Below are 5,047 nucleotides of genomic sequence, written 5' to 3' on the forward strand. Positions count from 1 at the left end.
ACTACGCATGCGCACGGCGTTACTACAACACGATTTCTTCGGGCGCAGATCCATGGCTTCTCGAGACCGACGGATACCTACTAATTTAATCTTTCATTCTGATCATAGACCAAAGAAATATATGTGTGATATCTGGTTTTTATGTTGACATTTAATAGAGCCAGCTCCGTGCAAACAAGTACGTCCTCATCGAGAATGTATCTTTGTGAATAACAAATTGAAAAGGAGGAAAAAAGATGAGAAAGGTGCAGCGGTATTTATAGGTCATACTGTTGTTCTTAGATGAACATCACACACTGCACATGAAACATAATATAGATTTCTTTTGATATGACACTTGCTTCTTTTTGTTCAGTAACTGAATTGGTCTGGAACATATTTTATCGATTCTAAAAATATGCACTTCAAAATTCAGTGCTAACGGAGTGTGGTCATAGAACAGAACTACTGAATCTGATAGGACAGAGATTTTAGTCCCGAGTTACGTTATCTTAATCACTTCCATCATATGAGCAGCTCACTTGCCTTTCACGGTAAATCATAATCTTCATTTCGCTGACAGATCATCCATGCCTTATATTTATGAAAATGACGCCAAGTAAGTTCTAAGTTCAGAAGAGATTATTAGAAGTTCCATGTATGGTACGTGTTATGTATTCTTTTGTTCTTTATGGGATAATAAACAACTCACTGAAGGCATTGTTATGTTTCTACTTGTTTCACTTTATTTGACATGTTTACAAACAGTGTCTATAGCGGAGTGATACACGCTGTGCGTATCTGCCTTAAACACAGTTCATACTACTTAGTGGATGCGCTTAACAAAATAGTACTGCTAGTGAAGATGTATTCATATATACGTATACCTATGCATGCACATAGACATGAACATATAACAGTACGATATTTACTTTTTGATAAACTCCTTACCACTTCTATTGCATTTGCATTTGATGTTGCATCGTTGAGTTTTATGAAATGAAGACTGTGTTTTGTCGTAAAATAATTTTGATAAAGGTTTGCCTTTCATTTTGTTTTCCACCATTATATGCATATAAAAAGAAAGATCGCGAAAATTATGATTTAGAAAAAAAAAAAAAAAAAAGAAAATCTTGGTGTTCAATTTAATCAATCAATTCCAAGTGTTCACTCCATTTCATTTTGTCAAAAGAATATTGATAATCAATAAATAATACCTCGATCCCTAACGTCGACTATTCTGTTCTAGTATAGTTTTACACTTTGTTTTCAGTATAGTTAGAATAAATCAAATAAAAACTGTAATTCACTTTTACCTTGAAGTATCCATAGAATTTAAATTTTATTCTCGAATACAAACACCTTAAAATCATGAACAGAGAATAAAAGGCTTCAACAAAGAAGAATATTAATGCACACATCTAACAGATGGTTAAGGAAGAAAGCATAACAGTGTACACATTCTATGCTGTATATATTTGTGTGCATTAGCAACTAAACTAAGTTCATGTGGTACGTAATGGCAGAAAACAAATAAATGTCTCTAAATTTTCAGGTGGCCAACAGGTTTAACAATTGTGACCTTCTTCCAGATCAAACTTACTGTCAACATGTCTCATACTGATCCTGTATGAGGCACGTATCACGTAAACTCAACTTAAACCTGTGCATTCCATCAGCATACTTCCGTTGTTCTGATGTAAATGATATTTCATTCAAAGTCGGAGTTAACAAACTGGTCAAATGGGCTGCCACAAAGCTTCTACACTTAAATCACTGGCGTGTTTAAGCAGTCATTTCAATCACTAGAATCAGCTTAAATCTGAAATAAAATTTACATTGAACGTGTCAGCCTGAATGTTTCTGTGAGGCTAGGGAATGTTTTTATTGTTATAGTTTTCTTGATTTCCCTTTTAGATAAGTGTGTTGGTCGAGGTTAATTTGTAGAATAGAAACTATCCTACTAGCTAAGGACGTTCGATAATACTCTTTGTTTAGAAATAACTATTTGATGTTCAAATTAATCCCGAAATAGTCGTCTCAGGTTGATTTATATTCCTGTAATGCATTCTAGATGCAAACTGAAATAACTTTGATAGCAACTGAACTCGGACTGTAATGGGCCTAACTGAATACCGCAACACATATTGTTCGATGATCTGAACGATTCTGCCATCAAACAATAAACTAATACAAACTTTAAAAGTACATAAAGATAAAAAGTGATGCTAATAGTCTAGAAAAACACGAACGAAGGTTGAGCTGACTCTGCCACCAAGTTTCTATTGCTGGTTTTGGTTATTTGATATCACATAACTCGTTAATGTCTTGGACAAAGGCATTAAGATAATAAATCTCATTTTGTTATGAGTATGAAATATTTTTGTTCGGTCGCTTTGGTGTCACTGATTCGACGCTGACTTATTTGACATCATCTGTTTTAATTTTTCTCTCGTTCCCCACCATTCTCTGTTTATGGTTGTAAGTATATTTCTCTTTATGTGTATAAAGAGAGGGAAAATGTTCATGTTAATAATGTTCAGTTAATAAATTGTAATCTGTCTGTCTGTCTCTGTCTCTCTCTCTCTCTCTCACACACTTTCTATTTGTATATTTCCGTGTATGCAGGCACACGCGCGTGGTATGAGTGTATGTGTATGTGTGTACATTTGACTCTTGTGCCACAAAGCAGTGCCGTCAAAATAGGTTCAATATCTAATTAGCCATATCAAGTCGCCAGCGTTCAAACAGCTGCATCTCAACTCAGTCCATTATGTTGTAATTCGAAGTCATGAAGAATGAGCACCAACTGACACATACTTTAGGCTAGAAGAAAACCAAGCAGCGACCACTGCTAAGGCGTTGATTTGGAAGAGTCGTTAGTGTGTCAGTTAAGGACTTCGTGGTATTTATCCTGACTGTCCGCAGTCTGAGTTCAAATTTCAACAAGGTAAACTATGCCCTTCATCCTATCGGAGTCGACAAAAAAAGTACCAGTCTAGAGATGCAGATTGACGAAATTTTTAGAGCATCGGTTGGAGTACTTTGTGGTATCTCTTCGGCTGTGTGCATTCGGAGTTCAAATCTTACCACGTTATCAAAAAAAGACAAAAAAAGACTAGGAAAAAAGAATGGTAACACTTTATGTCAACCGACTGACAGTAAAGAGAAAAAAATACTATTAAAAGAAAGGAAAAGAAGAGTATCCATTCGTGTGATTGCCGCCACTATCACCTCCACCATCACTACAAGCAGCTTAATCTATCATGAAATAAACGGCATAAAGGTTTCTCTTTGCTAAAAACATATGCTCTAATTCTAGGGCATATAAAAAATCGAAATTTTGAAAGTTCATGACCTGCCTAATGGTATTAGTTTAAACGGAGAAATAAAATTTTATATTTAGACATTTGTTGTCGTTCGATAGAAATCTGCTTACAATCTTTGAAATGATTTTAGGTATTGGCGCAGATGTAATCGATTATAGTTGTACCTAGAATGTGACCATGAACCTATATCAGAAATCAATTTGTTAAAATGTGTTCTTGTTAAACGTCACATCAATCAGCCTTGATCAAGGAAGATCTGTAGACAAAGTCATTCTACCTCTAATCAGCCTGTTTATTTTTTGGACCTTTTCTGTTTGGTTGATCCAATTTTCAATCTCTTCAATTTCTGTTCGCATTGATTACGTATTCAGAGTAATGATATACTTTTATATACTAATCAATGCCTTAAAATTCATTTTCGCCATAAATCAATACAGTTATTAGCTATTAAAGCTTGAAAAGCTTGGATAATCTTAACCAACCGTAAGCCACAGACACATTCATGCCTGTTTCCATAGTAACAAGGCAAACATGAGAACGCTTTTGACTGCGAGAAAGCACGTGTTAACAAATATATTCGAGTCATTGAGGTGGTTGTCTTATGTGCTAAAAATAGTAGCCAAATAGGCCTTAAATAACACACCAGAGGATGATAAGGTTTCATACTTGCAAGAAAAGGGTGTTACACCCAACAGAAAATTATGCCAAACGAAGAAGCATTTTATGATTAAAAAAAAAAACGTGTTGGCGATGCTCGCGCCAAGGGTGCATGGAGTCTGTGTTGGCGAGGAAAGACACATAGTTTCAAGATGGCACCCTTCCTCTTAGAACTGTAATGCTTTTCCTTTACTTATGGGTTAAGGAATTGACTTCTGTTTGTTTTTGTGTTGAAGAACTGGGGATGAGCCATTGCACAGCTGTTGATTATAACAGCAATGCTAGGGAAGTTTAGGTCATTCAGTTAAGGTTGGTAGTCCTGGGAAGATTGTTGAGATCGACCAAACGGTCTTCTCAAGACGTAAGCACAACTGAAGAAGGGTCCTACCTGACCAATGGGTTTTCAGAGGAGTGTGTCGCGAGACCAGACAGGTTTTTCTTTATACGGTATCACGTTAGAATCGTGACACACTGGAGGAATGCATACATCACTCGATTCTTCCAGGAACCACAATTTTCAGCGATTTGTGAAGGGTGTACTCTCACATTCCTGAAATTGATGGCTACTATTTTGAGCATAGAACTGTGAACCACAGCGTTGGGTTTGTTAACTCGAAAGATGGTACCCACACTCAACAAGTGGAGAGTACATGAGCCTCTGTAAAGCGAGGTAATAAATGACGTTGTGGCACTCACCATTCTATAGTAGATTCATATCTCTGTGAATTTATGTAGCACAGGAGATATGAAACTTGTGATTTCATCGAAAAATTGTTCGAATATATTTCTAATTTTCGCTTTCAATTTGTAATATGCTGTCTTGTTTTTGGATATATCTTCTAAGTTTGTGCTATAAGTTTCTTATTTTGAGAAATAATTTGTAATGTACGTCTACTTCCCCTCTCCTCTCTTTCCTCTTTCCCCCACACTATCAAACCTGTGTCCACGCCCACCTACCTCCCCACAAGCAACACTGTTGCAATTACACTAGCATACATCTGTTACACTCGCATACATCTGTCACACTCGCATGCAGAATCTGGAGGGGTTTTGCCAGGGCATGCTTACACGATATGAGGAGG

The 5,047-nt window shown here is 36.4% G+C and overlaps 1 pseudogene; it reads left to right on the forward strand.

Annotated features, from left to right (window-relative positions):
• The first annotated feature begins 588 nt into the window (after positions 1-588).
• Positions 589-4,700, forward strand: LOC149131248 (uncharacterized; annotated as a pseudogene).
• Positions 4,701-5,047: the final 347 nt, after the last annotated feature.

The sequence above is a fragment of the Octopus bimaculoides genome, chromosome 24 (genome assembly GCF_046866305.1).
Source record: "Octopus bimaculoides isolate indiv1 chromosome 24, ASM4686630v1, whole genome shotgun sequence".
NCBI classification, from domain to species: Eukaryota; Metazoa; Mollusca; class Cephalopoda; order Octopoda; family Octopodidae; genus Octopus; species Octopus bimaculoides.